Below are 15,816 nucleotides of genomic sequence, written 5' to 3'. Positions count from 1 at the left end.
TAACTGACTTCTACTCTGAGTCCATATTTGTTTTACATTATTGTGTTTTTTTCTATCTGTTCTAAAAGCCTCATTACCTGTATGGCACATTATTTGTAATAGTTCCCTAATCCTACTCTGCTCTGTGTTTTTGATTTTTATGTCAATTCTTTTTCTACATTTTTGTCTTTGAGAAATTTCTGTAATTCTTCTTTCTCTCATATCTTAGCCTAACATTTAGATTCCTTTTAATATTTCTAAGGTATTGCTCTAGAGTTTCTAACATACATTTTTGATTTGACAATATTTGACATTCACTTTCAAAGAGCAGATACTGTTTCACAGGTAGTATAAGAACCTTAAAGGAGCCTAAGCAATAGTACATTGGGTTTGGTACTTGCCTTGCATATGGCCAATCTAGGTACAATCTTCTCTATTTCACATGATAACCCAAGCACCATCAGGTGTCATCCCAGAGTGGAAAGCCAGTGTAAGACCTAAGCACAATTGGGTGTAACCCAAAAAGGGGGAAAAATAAAAAGTACTTTAAAACAAAAATTTCTAACTCATCCCTTATGTTCCTTTTAATATCACTGATATTCAGTCATTTATCCATAACAATAACAATATAATGTTGATATTATTATTTTAAAATTTTGAATCTATTAGATCAACTAAGAATAAGAAATGATTTTATCTTACTTTGATTTATTCATTCTTCTTTCCTTTTTGAAGATCTCGTTCTCTGACCTGTATTATTTTATTTTCTGTTCAGTATTTCTTTTATCATTTCTTGTAAGACAAATCTTGTGGCAACAAATTTGTTCAGTTTTTTTCTTGAGAACATCTTTATCTCTAGAGAAATGTTCTCCTTTGTTTTTGAAATATAAAAGTACTCTCCATTTTTTTAAGGATAATTTCACTGTATGTAGAATTTTAAGCTTTAATTCATTTTTTTCCCCAACACTCAAACATTTCACTACTCTCTGTGCTTGCTTGCATGGTTTCTGAAGTTTGCTGTAATTCTTCATATACTTGGGTTGGTAAGTTACTTTTTTCTTTTTTGACTTTATTCACGATCTCTTGATTTTTAATTTTCTTTAGTTTGAATATGCTAAAGTCTTGCGTAAATATTTTGGTCCTTATCCTTCTTGCTTTTCGTGAATGTCTGAATCTTTAATTTGGAAACTTCTGAGTCATTGTATTTCAAGTATTTCAAGTATCTCTACTTTTGTCATTCTAATGTTCCCATTAAACATGCAATATATAATATATTGCAATAATTTCATAGTTCTTTTTGCTCTTCTTTTTTGTTCTTCTTGACACTTCAGTTTTTGAAATTTTTGTTGGGCTGTTGCTTTTGGGCCACACCTGACTGTACTCATGGTTTATGCCAAACTAGATGCTAAGGGAACACTCCTGGCAGTACTCAGTAGACCATAGGGAGTGCCAGGTATCTATACATTTTAGTGACTTGGTTTCTTTTGATACCAATCATCTCTTTTGAATTTAGTAGCCCCACTTTGCAGAAAATTTTAAATTTTTATGTGAACACAAAATTTCAAAGACATCAGTGTGCCTGATATGAGCGTTATGTGTATTGTGTTTTAAGATCTAACACTGAAATCAATTTTCTATTAATATTTGTGTCTGGTGCAAAACATTGATTTAACTTTATTTTTTTATGTGACTATACAGTTTCATTTTTTCTGAACATTTCTTGAAGATACCTTTATTTTATGGCCTTGATTTCTTTGTCATAACTGTTAATATGTGTGTGGTTTTATTTATAGGCTCTCAGTACATTTCTATTTGTCTCCGTGTCAGTTTTTATTTTAATACCATTATTTTTGATAGTTTGCAGTGTACAGTGTACAGTGTACAGAGAACAGAATTTCCACCCTTTTCTCAGATTTGTTTTGACTCTTTGGGATCTATGTGTGATTCTATACAAATTTTAGTAATATTAGTAACAGAAAATTTAGTAATTTTCTGTTTCCTTGAATAATGCCATATTTATTGATAGGAATAGCACTGAAGACTAATAATGCTTTTGGATGTATGCCCATTTTATTAATGCTATTTTTTAAATGATAAGCACAGAAAATTCTTTCATTTCTTAATGTGTTTAAACTTATTTTAATAATAAGGACAATAAGGACAGATTTCCTTATAATAGATCTCTCAAATCTTTTGCTGATTTTTAGGTGTTTAATTTTTATGTACCTATAGATGGGATTATTTTCTTGATCTCTTTTTTGCATCTCTTTGCAGGTAGAAATGGAAAAGTTTTGCATATTAATGTTAATGTCTTCCATCTTACTCTACTGATTTATTATTTATTATTTCTAGTAATTTTTGGAGGCCTACTAAGCAATAATTAGTGAACCCAAGAATACCTCACAGATATAGTTGGTCAAGTGCACAGACCAATGAAATGCTTAAATCTGGTAGGTTCTTGTCACTGAGAATTTTGGCTTAATCCATATTTTTAAAATTTCTATTGCATTTATTTCCACTCTAATTTTTATTCTTTTGTTTCTTTAACTGGCTTCAATTTCATTTGTTCATCTTTGTCAGATTCTTTGTGATGTATGTTTATTTGGAAATTTTGTTTCCAGATGTAAGCCTGTATTGCTATAAAATTCCCTCTTATTGCTTTCGCTATGTTGCATATATTATACATTGTGTTCATTCTCATTTCCTTTAAGAAATGTTTTATTTCCTCTTTGACTTATTTCCTCTTTGGCCCAGCAGTAATTCAGTAATATGCTTAGTTTCAAAATGCTGGAGTTTTTGTTTTTCAGTTTTCTGCTTAAAATTGATTTCTAGTACTATTTCAACATCATCCCAAAAGATATTTGGTGTGATTTTGATCTTTGTGGCTTTATTGACAGTTAATTTTTTGTCTCAGCATGTAATTTATTCTTGAGAATTTTCTATGTGCAGAAGAATGTAAACTCTTCAGAAAAATGTGGATGGAGCTTTTAGGGAGTGGAGAGTCTATAAATGTCTATTAAGTCTTTCTCATTCAATATCTCATTTTAAATGTTTGTTTTCCTATTTATATTATTATTATTATTAAAAGTGGACATAAGAACTGAATTAGACAAGCTTTTAATGTAAAGCTTTATGTTTTCAGAGTTAGGTGCTGTTTACTGTTTGCCATATTTACAGTTTCAGAAACAAAAATTTCTTCTAGTCTGTTTTTGTCTCTTCTGCTGTTTTAAGTTTTCCTTGAGACTTCATAAATAAGGCCAGAGGCTTGCTGTTCTGTTCGCTGTAAACCTCTATTATTATACAGAAGCTGAATTTATGTGGTATTAAGTTGGAAGAGAAGGAAAGTTTTCTATAGTCCTATAATTAGATTTTAGTGTTTTAGTGAAGCTGAGTTGGGTATTTCCCTTTCATCCGGGTGGCTGGGCCTTGGTAAAGTCTCTGTAGATTAGATGCTTATAGGTTAGTTTCCCTTGAGGGTGAGCTTGTTGAAGTCAACACAGAGATCTGAGTTATTTTCCTCTTCCTCCTTCTAGAAGCAAGGGGAATTTTTCTTCAGTCTTGACAATAAAAACGTGACGTCAAACTCACAAATGTGTAGAGATCTTAATACTATTCTCTCCTATCCCTAGACTTTTCTACCTCCATACACAGTTTTTAATTCTCAAACTTGTCCAAATTGAGCTTCTACCAATTTGTTAAATATGATTCCTATTAATACCAGCTACCAATAAGGAGTTCTGATTCATGGAAGTATTTTTCTCTGTATCTACCTTTCTGTTCCTCATGATTTCATGGCAGCTGTTTCCTGTGTCACTCTATTTTCTGCTGGATCTAAGAAAAATTAGTTTTTCAATTGTTTGAACTATTTTTTTTCCTCTCATGAGGACAGTCATGATGACTTCCATGTGTTTTATGTGCTGGGTCAGAAACCTGAAGAAATTATTTTTGGAGGTAAGAGGAGTTGTGCCATACTTAGTGGCACTCAGTGATTACTCCTGGCAGACTCGGTGGACCATATGGGATGCCAGGGATAGAACCCTGGTCAGTCCTGGGTTAGCTGCATGCAAGACACTCTACCTGCTGTGCTTATTGTTATGGCCACTTGAAACTATTTTTCATATTTAAATGAAGACATTGAGTCATTCTAAGTTAATTAAGTTATTCTAAGTTAATTAAGTTATTCTAACTTAATAACATTAAGTTATTCTAAGTCCATGTTAGCAGTAAGTAGTTTGTTCTTGCGTTACATACCCTTGGTTTTATTATCATAATTACTTGAGTTTTCATAAATACCACTGGAAGAAACAGTACAAGAAGATCAGTCCACTAACAAATTTCACCTATTATTACTTGTTGCCTCTATTATTGCAAGGCAATTTTTGACTATGTTCTTTTTATTTATTTTGGTGACCTCCTAGACTGTGACCAGAGGTCTAGAAACTGTGATTCTCAACCAGTCAGGTGAGGCCAGCAGTTCAATGTCAGGGTCTGAGAATTCAGTGCTACTCAGGTCTTGTGATGTAATGATTACATGGACACCTCTGTACATCTGGGGGCTTTCCGGGTCATAGCCTGCAATGCTCTGAAAACCAGGTAGAGCCAGAGATCAAATCTCTGTTGGGTACAGGCTGTAAGGAGCACATGTTCTGTTACTAACACATGCCTTGTTACTTTCTTTGTTCCAGACTATTTTATTTTATTTTTTTATTGAGACAATTGTAAATTACAAGTCTTTCACAGTTTTATTTCAGCACTTAGTGACAGTAAATTAGGGCCATTCCCATCCCCATTGTTGATCTCCCTTCATCCCTGTTCCCAGCATGCATTTCATACCTCCACCCCTAGCCCCCAGGACTACTAGGAGTTTGGGTCTCTTGATTCTATTGTCATTGACTTTGGCTTGGGTGTTTAGATCTGACCCTTTCTTTGCTTAACTCAATGCTCCTGAGATCTCTTGGCCCCTGGGCCCCATCCACTTTTTTATTCTTTTCTCAATTTATAGGAAGACATAGAAAGACGAAACAGAACAAAATGATTCAAGTTCTAAGGTTCTATAAAAAAAAAGGCAGGAGCCTGTATCTAGAATATAAATAAATTTTAAAAAAAGAAAAGAAAAAAAAAGAAGGGAGGGGGCAAATACATTAGTAATTTTTACAAAGAGAACCTAATGTATCCCTTCGTACTGATACCAGAATGACACTGATCATTCAGACTTGAATGAAATATTTAGGGGGTGATTTTACTACCAATTTTATCTTTGTCTGTATATTTTCCACTCTTGACTTTCTACGTTTCTAGCTTTCCATTCACATTTTCAACCAGCATCCCAAACAAGTGACTGCACCATGATAGGGCAAAATTGTTAACAACCGACATAGACTGTCATCATGGAGATTTTCTTTTCAGGTGGGATTTTTCATTGTCATAAGCCTCACTCAGTATTACTTTACTTCATCACGTCTTTAAATCTAGACCCACTTGACCTACCCACTTGCTATCCAAAAACTAACGATACTTTCAGGGATGAGGGGCTAAGAAAACAATGTACTTGTTAGGGCAACTGTGGGTCTTCAGATATTCCCTGGTGTTGAGAGCTACATGGCTGGCACTACAAAACTTTCAAATTGGAAGCGTTGAGAACTGAAATCCATGTCCTACCAGAAGCAAACTTTTCACGTTGTAGAAAAACCAGTTCCTTTACTTTGATCTGGAAAAAAGCAGGTGTATATAGTACTCCAAAGTCTCTCCGAAAGAATACACTCTGTTGTAAGCATAAAATAAAAGACTGACTTTAGAAATATATATTCAATAATATCTACAATTTATCTAAGCCTATTATATAATCTATGGTTTGTATTTGTTGAGGATTCATAATGTACTATGATATTCTACTTGGGTCTATTCAAATTTACATTTATCTGCAGTCTTAAATTCCAAATGGCTTTTATGAATGCATTATAATTACAAAAAAAAACAGAATATGTGAGAGAGGGAGATAAACCTTTACTTTTTAGAATATTTCTTTATAAATTTGGGCCAGAGCAATAGCACAGCAGGTAGGGCATTTGCTTTGCATGTGGCCAACCTGGATTAGATCCTTGGCATCTCATAAATCCCCTAAGCCTGCCAGAAGTAATTTCTGAGCACAAAGCTAGGAGTATCCATAAGTTCCACTAGATGAGGCTCAACTCCCCTCCAAATATTCCTTTATGGATAAAAAGAGTTTGTACAGGGTTTAAGGTATTTGCCTTTTGTGAGATGACCCCAGTTTCAGCACTGCATATAGTTCTCAGAGCACTCCCAAGAAGTCCTGAATACTTCTGGGTGTGGCCCCAAATCCCCCTAAAAGTAAATAATAAATTCCTTATAGTTCAGTGTGAGGCTACCTCTTATTATTTCTTTGTTTCCTTTCTTATTTTGTTTGACTTTTTACATATTCTTATCTACTTCCCTTAAAAACATTATCATAATAAAATACTTCTCATGTCTGTAATTTTAGAATCTTATTTCTGTAAAACTCAAATTAAAATACTAAACAAGGGGTTCAAGGCCTTTAAGTTGTACAATTTCATGGACAAAGGCTGCATAAACAGTTCCAAAGGGATTTGCTTCCTCCAAAATAAGTGATTGAGATCATTTAAATGGCAGCTGCTCATACAAAAATTAAATATTTTCTTAGGATGGAGGGCTCACCTGGTACATAGGACTTACTCCTGGTTCTGCACTCAGGGATTACCCCTGGCAGTCCATAGGTGATGTGTGGGGTGCCAGATGTAAAGCTCATGTGCATGACAAGCAGTCTCTTCACTGTAGTATTTCTCCAATAACTTATATCCTTAAAATTCTGCCCAACCTAACTATTTGCTGTTTGTTATTTTCCATCTCCTTATTAAACAATTTTTCTTGTTATGGTGAAAAGTCTCACCTGAGGAAAACCAAGTGGCAAGCTTTGAGAGTTGTGAGAATTCAGGTTCTGTTTTATTGAGTATCTGATTTGGGGAAGAGACCTTTTACTGTCAGCTAGTGGATGAGTCCAAAAGCACAAATTTTCAAGCATATCATTTGCAAAGCAAGGACGAGACCATCCCAAGGACATGAGCACATGTTGACACACTCTGCAGTTCCAAAACGAGACTATGACCATCTCCAGCCAAATGCAATCTGTGATTATGTCATGTCATGTCATGTCATGTCTCTCAGACTTAATTGCCCCTTGGAGCTCTTGTTCCTTTAGTGTTAGTCTATTTGTAATGTGGGAAAGTGTCTATTTTCTTCATTATTGTGACTAGTCTTTAGGGGTCAGGGTTAAATAAATACTTTGATTGACCACTGAGTTCAAGGAAGTTTGTGCGGATTTTGTTCCGCAATAACATAGACTTTCTGACTTGTTTCATGATCTCCCAATCCCTTCTACCAGACTAAAGTTCAGTCACAACTCTCCCTGTTCACCCAATCAAAGTCTACTCATGAGAATTGATTAGTGGCTGAAATATATACTCTCATTCACTCTGTAAGGGATAGGGAGGATTGAATCATGTATTTAAATTAGACTTTCCCAACGAGCTCAAAACCCTAGAGATTTTTCATGACATTTTAGAGTTCAGAGAATGAGTATGAGAGAATTTTGGAACAGGAACTCTTGAAGATATTTTTTCTGGTAAGTGAAAATCAATTGTAGGCAAACCCCCCCCCCACTGTCTTAAAAAAAATGGCATAAGTGCACACATGGCTATGTTCAGAGCTTACTCCTGAACTCACTCCTCAACTCCTGAACTCCTTACTCTGTGTTCAACAGTCATTCCTGGTGGGATAAGAGATAATAGATGATATAGGATACTGGGAATCAAATCCTGGTCAAACTCACGCAAGGCAAGAGACTTACCTGCTGTACTATTTCTCTGACTCCAAATAATTTTTTATTTATAGAGTTTATAGATTAATCACTGCCCCCATTTCTATCCCTTACCTGGTGATGAGAATTTATGAACAGATAAATTCAACTTCAGTTCAGAAACATAGAGGGCCAAAGGAAGTCTATATGGCTGCATTACAAGGACTTTGGTTCAATAAGACAGACTTAATTAAAATCCTGATTCTATATTTGCTAGCATAGTAAGCTTACAAAAGTCACTTAAATTCTCCAGGGCTTCATTTTTCTAGTTATAAAATAAAGATACTTTTACAAACCTGGAGATCTATTATAAGTCTCAGAAATAAGAACAAATGTGTACAGAGTAAATATTAAGTAAACAATAGACTATTAATCTTTTCTTTGCCTGGTATTGAAAGGCTCAGTAAATGATGTTGGATTTATCTAGTCATCATTCTTCTTCCCTGTTCAAACACTGACCCTCCAATTACTTCAAAATTAACATACTGGAACAGCAAAATTAGAAGGTATATTTTTGGTATCATCTTGTTCAACCCATCCATTTTACAGATGATGCAACTAAGGCCTACAGGGTTGAAGAGCCTTGTTCAAAGCTTGCTATTTCTCTTCTATTGCTCTTTGCCCTAACCTCATTAATTATCACCTTTTTGAAGTCTGTGTTTACAAATCTTGGCTAATATCTAGCTGTTTGCATCTCCCAGTATTATTTTGTGAAGTGTTGCCACATGGGGTTATTTTAGCTCTTTTGCAATGGTTTTCCCAAAATGGTAGTGCTGTGAATTCCTTAGGCCAACTGGCGATGTCAAGCTGGACCATGGCCCCAGATATTTATTTCCTGAAAGAGGGCTGTTTTTCTTCTATACCTTCACCCTCTGGCACAAAAGCTTCTTTCATTGGTGAAATTAGAGGTGAATCTTTTTGGGAAGTTGGAAGACTTAAGCCAGTTTTTAGGCTTTTGATGTGGGCTTTGGAAGACACACATTTTTTAAGAAGATCAACCATTCCTCTGTCATTCAGACTGGAAATCTAAAGATCTTCAGGGGGGTCTTCAGGGCAGATGTCTGAAGCATCATCCATAGTTTTCTTACCAGGCAGCTTGCTTTTCTCTGCAAATCAGCCCTACCTGTGCACCAGAATTTGAACAATTATGGGGATAAAAGACAAATTTTAATTTATTTTTATTTCTTTAGTCTCCATTTTATTTTATTTTTTCTAATAATATTTTTTTACTATGGTTAACAACATGTTTATAGTTGGGTTTCAGTCATAAAAAGTGTAAACTTCCTGCTACCAATGCCCCCCATTTCTCTCCTCCTCCACACTCTGCCTGTCTACAAGACAGACATTCTATTTCTTTTACTCACTACCATTGTCATGATAGTTTGTTAGTGTTGTTATTGCTCAAGGACATATTTTTAAATGTTGAACTAATCTCTTCTCCTAGCACTGCCAAGTTTAGCAAATAAAAACACAATTAAATATGACTGAGATAAACAATGGATACTTCTTAGCATAAGTATATATTATGTAACTTTTGGGATACACTTATACTAAAATGGTATTTATTTGAATTTCAACTGTAATTAAGTGCCATGTATTTTATCACAAAACTCTTCCATCCTTAAATAGAAAAGTGACATTCTTGTAAATAAAGAACAAAAATACATGCCCAATATAAAAAAATGCACAATATTAAAAAAACTGTCAAGAGTTTTTCCACCAAAACTGTTACACTGTTGACATTTTTGTCTACTTATTGTAAGGCTTACTCTCTTGACCCCTCTTTCTCTTCGAACAGTCTTTGGTCAATTATCCACTCTTTCTCTTCGAACAGTCTTTGGTCAATTATAATGAATAAAATTGGGATTAAACCAAGCATCCAAACATTTAATCTTGTGCCTTTTCTCTGTATATACTAAGTATATGTTACATATAACTTATCAATATAATTTATTTCCTATGTTTCAATATTTTCTGGTATCTTTATTTTATTTATTTTTTTTTTTTTGGTTTTTGGGTCACACCCGGCAGTGCTCAGGGGTTACTCCTGGCTCTGTGCTCAGAAATCATTCCTGGCAGGCTCAGGGTACTATATGGGATGCCAGGATTCGAACCACCGACCTTCTGCATGAAAGGTAAACACCTTACCTCCATGCTATTTCTCTAGTCCCTGGTATCTTTAAATAACCGTAGTTACTTCGTTTTTTAATGTCCGCAAAATGCTCACTCTTCTTCTCAGCTCAGACATGCAGGGGCATGAGAGGAGCAAGATCTCAGATAATGTCATTTTTGCAAACAGCAATTAGTCATCAGATGCTTATAGCAAATACCCAAAACCACACCCAATCCTCAGGAGGGATTCCAGTAGTGTTTTCCTTGATTAAGTGAATAAATAAGAGAATAAACCCCTATAGGCTTTGGGAGCTGCCTAACCCAAACAATATATACATTTCCACTGTCCAGGTCCTAAATGAAAAGAAAATTAGCTGCTTGCACTTCAGCCAGGAGCTGATAACACAGAACTCAGCTTTCTGGCTTTTAGTGTTGAAAATTTTCTTTCAGACACATTTTAAACTAGACTCTCAAAAGTCATATCAACATTCCATCCTTATTAACTTTCCTGTCTGAGAAGTTTCTGCAATGCCAGCTAAGAAATGGAACTCCTTCACATACTAAACCATATACAGTTGGCTTTGTGCAACCCCCAGGCTATTTCAATAGTGTGAGTAGGAGCCACAGTCAACAAGAGTGGAAAGAAGTAAAAGAAACATGGTTATTCAATCTATAGTGATGGAGGTGTACGAACCTGGAAGGGGAGGGTCCAGTGAGATACAGGTGAACTTTTACAAGTCAAAGGGCTTGATGAAAAGAGGAAGTTAGGGAACACCTTTGCCCTAGGCAAAAGCAGAGTGTAAATTAACAATTCACCTTTATATTCAAAAAAATTTTTTGAGGAGAGCTATATAAGTTTTGTTCTGTTCTCTGTGAGAGGCAGGAACCCCCAAAGTGGCCATTAATCTGCATAAACACAGTAAAAGTTGAGGAAATAAAAAAAAAATCCTTTAGCAGTAAGTAAGTAAGGTGGTGTGTAAATTTTTAATTCCTAGGAATCACTGCTGGTGAGGATAGACTTGGTTGTAAAAAGCTTCATAGGTTAGATTGTGCATATATCATTCTCAAAACAATCAGCTTTTACCATATTGATGTTTTATACATATTACAAATGTTTTCATAGACTTCTCTGAATGTAAACATTTGAACCTTTCTGCAGTTATATTTAATTTGAAAACAAGTTCTTAAAACATTTTTCACCAAGTATTCTAATATGAGTCTAGAGCATCCAAGATCCTTATCTACAAACTTCTCTAAACAAAATCATAAGAATAGTTCTGCAGATATATATATAGTTTGAAAATAAATTTGCGGGGTCCTGGCAGACCTCCATATGTGCCAGGGGCCTCTTGGCCCGGCCTAGGGTAGGGGGGCCCGGACCTGGGTCACCCGACCCCCCTCTCCCCCTTTCCTCCGGATCTCCAGGTGGGTTCTTGGGAGGACCTGATGGGGCACCCTGGGTTTTCCTTACTCCCAGGCCGGCTCCGGACATTGGCCTAGGGTGGGGCTTGAAATCCTGTCCTTGGGGCCTGGGAGGGCCTTCCTCCCTTCCTGGAGCAGGATTTTCAGCTGGCACGGGCTGGCTCCTGGCAGACCTCCGTACGTGCCAGGGGCCTCTTGGCCCGGCCTAGGGTAGGGGGGCCCAGACCTGGGTCACCCGCCCCTCACTCCCCCTTTCCTCCGAATCTCCAGGTGGGTTCTTGGGAGGACCTGATGGGGCACCCTGGGTTTTCCCCACTCCCAGGCCAGCTCCAGAGATTGGCTTAGGGGGTGGAGTTTGATCTGGGGGGTGGCAGATAGCTACTCAGTTATACTCAGGCTGTCACTGGCAATTTCATACCAGTCTACATGTTGCAAACTGCGCGGGGCTAGCGCCTTCACGCGAACATATACTCCTCCCACCATCAGTACCCCAGATTTACCCTTCTTAACTTCAGTAACACACAGTTCTAATCTCAGACCAAAGACATACAGTGGATCTAACAATCCCAGAACTATTTAGAAGGACATAAATTGAACACATATTGAACACATATATCTTTTGAATATTTTATGTGTATTTTCTTTAACAGCTGTAACCCTCTATATATTCTTCTACCATGATGTTTCTATCCACTTTTCATCTTGTCTCTTCTTTGTAAGCTGTTCGGTAAGGATTGTTGGTGGAACTGTCCCTCAGTTTAATGTCTATGATTGAACTATGTCATGGAAATTGCTGGTCTTGTTCCTATTGCCTCCAGATGGGCTGATAACGCTTCATGGCATTGATCCTTGTTTGCATAGACACATTAAAATCGGAAAACACTATACATACAGATAAGTTCTTATCTAATAAATCTCAGTACAATGTACCTTACACCCTGAACATTGATATAATGACCTGGCACAGGCCTCAGAAGAATGGGCATCCTCCATTCACGTTGGAACCAGGCAAGCTATCTACGAAACATCCAAGGTCTTTTATAGCAACAGCTGGAAGCAGTCCTCTACCAGGAAAGACACTACCAAGGGTCTGACATCGACCTCCTAAAAAGAGACTTCCGTTTACACTGAGAAGACTTGACAACAACAATGACCTGCTCTACAGGACATGGTTCTTTCTAGTGCCCCTTAAGTGTGAGGTGAAACGAGAGGATGCTCTGCACCATCCTGACTGCAATATGGGATATGCAGACTCCAGGATCTTTAATACAGAAGCATGATACCAACAACAGAGACTATGTGAGGAATGGAGGTGTATTGCCACTACAGACGATGACTTGGATTGGACAAACTAGCTTGCCTGGAGCCTAGAGTCAGTCCTGTGCCAGGAAACTTCAGGGGTAGGGTTTCTTTGTATTTAGACCATAATTTTTCTTTCCATGTCCCTTATATTTTGGTGGGCCTATGCAAACAAATGCCACTCTAACACCATTTTTTACTATGTTCTCTTGACTCCAATCATTAAGAAAAACAACCCACTAAAACTTTTGAGGTTAACTTAAACTAGTAAGCATGTGCATGGAACTAGATAAATGTACTTTGCCCTCAATGTTTAAGGAGTTACATAAGTCTAATGTCTTTAGATTATATTGTGTGCTGCTAAGAAATAGTATGTACTACAACTGGGGATTTGATGGACAAAGTAATTGTATTGTACATGGGTTCAGTTTTGTTTTTCTTAATGTTGTTTGGCTGAAAGTTCAAGGCTGGGATATCATCGATGGGACTACCGAAAATTCTGTTTATGGGTGATTGTGCTTCCACTGTAACTTTACCCTGTCCTCTTTCTTTGCATCTTTGTTGTCATAATTAAAATAAAAAAAAAGAAAATATATTTGCTAAAAATTCTTATAATGAGCACTGTAATGAGTCTAGTATTCAAGTTCCTTTTCTATCAACTTCTATGGACAAAGACATTAAAACATTATTGCATATATAATTTGAGAACCAGTTGCTAATGAGTATACACAATCAAGCACCACAGCAATTGGGAAACATTCACTAATATAGTTGAGAACCATTAAAAATATAACAACATTATACATTTCCCCAGAACTGTGCAAGCTAATATTAAACCACTAGATCTGGATACATAACTATGTGTTTGCAGTGGGACATAGAACATAAAAGTAGATATTAAGACCTAAACAGGTAGAACACGCCAGTTTAGTTTAACCAGCAATATAGTAACCAAGGCAAATAGATCAAGAGATAACCTATGAAATGTTATTTTTCTGGAGTTAAAGGAGGTTCTGAAAGAAGCTTCTCCTCAGTTGGCCTTGAATTCTCCATCTCCACCTCCTGTGGTAGGCTACTGAGGTTGTCTAGGACAGAAAGGCCTTTGGTACCTGGACCAGATTCCGGGTGGGGGAACCTGCTTATCTCTCTAATGTTGGTCCCCCTTCAATGGGGCTTTTTATTTGGCCTTTAACCCATCAGTGACCTCAGTAAGCTGCTGTAGGTTGGGGGGCTGAGGTCCTAGCACAAAGTGCCTTTGGTAGAAGAAAGGCAGTGGATGTTGGTGTCTGGACCTCTGCCCAGAGTCCTCAGCTCTCTCCTCTTCACTGCCTGATTTTGATCTGCCTGGGAGGGGGGGTTTGTCCTTTGCCACAATGGGTAGTGAATGAATTGGCAGAACCTATGTCAATTGGGAGCATAGTAGCTACCTTTCATTGGCACATGACCAGGTCTGGATACATTAATACTTTAGGACCCCCTCTCTCTTTTCACAACATCAACTCCACTGTCTTTCCATTTCCAATGCTACACATGTGCATCCTGGGATTGTTTCTCCTAATAACTGTCCTAATAACTCTCTTAATAACTGTAAACAAAGACATCTTCTTTAGTGCCATTTCTGTTGATAAATCCATAACCATTCCAGACATTAAACCATTTGACAGTGCCTAGGACTTGAATTTCCACCACTGGCTTGTCCACCTGACTCAGGGCTTGGGACACAGGGATATCTCTGGTTGAGCCATTTTTAGACTCTGAGTCTACAGAGACGGTAGCCAGCTCATTATCCCTGGAAGATGGGGGTCTCTCTGGTTTAGTGCCAGTAGTGAACAATAAATTATCAGCCCTATGAAGGCCTTTGACTGAGAACTTGTCACCATAAGGAAAGTACCACTCCAGCTTGAGGGGGCTGTCATAAGTGATTACTACCCAGAGGGTCAAGTTACTCACCATTGTTGGGAGTCTTCTCAGGTCGCTAAGTTCCTGTTCAGGCGCCAGTTGTGAAATCACCCCACATGCTGTATTTCCAACCCTGGGTGAACTATCTGAAGCAGAGTAGCCATACAGAATTAATAAACCAAGCCAATTAGGAGAGAATCATGGAGTTGCTTGGCTTCTTACCACATGGTCCCTCTCCTTTGCCAAACCAAACGAAAACCTCTTTATTTACCAACAAGATGGGGAGGGTAAAATGACAACAGTACCTATATCAAGCTACTTCAGTCTAGGTGAACATTTACTTATCAAAGGGGTAGGTGAAAAGGAGAGAGGCAGTTGAGGAACACCTTTGTTTTGGGTAAAAAGCAGGGTGTGATCTAACAGCAATGAGGCATACACATAAAGGGTAGCACTTCAAATGTGGTAACATTTTTACATTTTTATATTGAGGTATAATTGTCACATAGCATCTTTTTAAAGCATACAACATCATTATTTGATATTTTTATATTGCTAAAGTAATGTAAAGACTAAGAGATAAGTCATTACATTCATCACCACATATAGTTACTATTTTTCCCTTGGAATGAGAACTTTTTAAAGATTAGTACTTTTAGCAACTTTTAAATATGTAATACAGCAGTTAACTATAGTAACAATGCATTATGAAATGTACATAACTAAGTCATATGTTAAATCCCAGAATTTATTTTCTAACTAGAAGTTTTTCTCTTTTGACCCACTTTACCCATTTGTCCTCCAAACCCATCAATTGTCCCTGCCTAAGGCAATCACCAATCTGCATTCATAAGTTTTTTTTTTATGTTGCTTTTTAAATTCCACAAATAAATAAAACCATGTGAGATTTTTCTTACTCTGTCAGACTTATTTTCTTAACATACCCTTCACAAATGACAAGATCTCACTCTTTTTATGGTCAACTATTCCATCGTGTTTAAGTGTATTCCTCATTTTTACTACCCGTTTTTCTGTCAGTATTGTTTCCAATTATTAGATTTTGTAGATAATAATAATATTACATTGAGGATGCATATATTTTTGAAAATTATTATTCTTTTTTTTCTTTGGCCAAATACATAGACATAAAATTTATAGTTTATGTGGTAGCTTCAATTTTAATTTTCTGAGAAAAAGTATTAGAAATATTTGAGCTA

General features: G+C 36.7%; 1 pseudogene; it reads right to left on the bottom strand.

Moving 5' to 3' along the window:
- Window positions 1-13,733: 13,733 nt before the first annotated feature.
- On the bottom strand, window positions 13,734-15,613 carry LOC125995011 (Y-box-binding protein 2-like; annotated as a pseudogene).
- Between the last annotated feature and the right edge of the window lie 203 nt (window positions 15,614-15,816).

This window comes from Suncus etruscus, chromosome 17, assembly GCF_024139225.1.
Source record: "Suncus etruscus isolate mSunEtr1 chromosome 17, mSunEtr1.pri.cur, whole genome shotgun sequence".
Classification (NCBI taxonomy): Eukaryota; Metazoa; Chordata; class Mammalia; order Eulipotyphla; family Soricidae; genus Suncus; species Suncus etruscus.
This window is presented reverse-complemented; position numbering and strand designations above follow the sequence as displayed.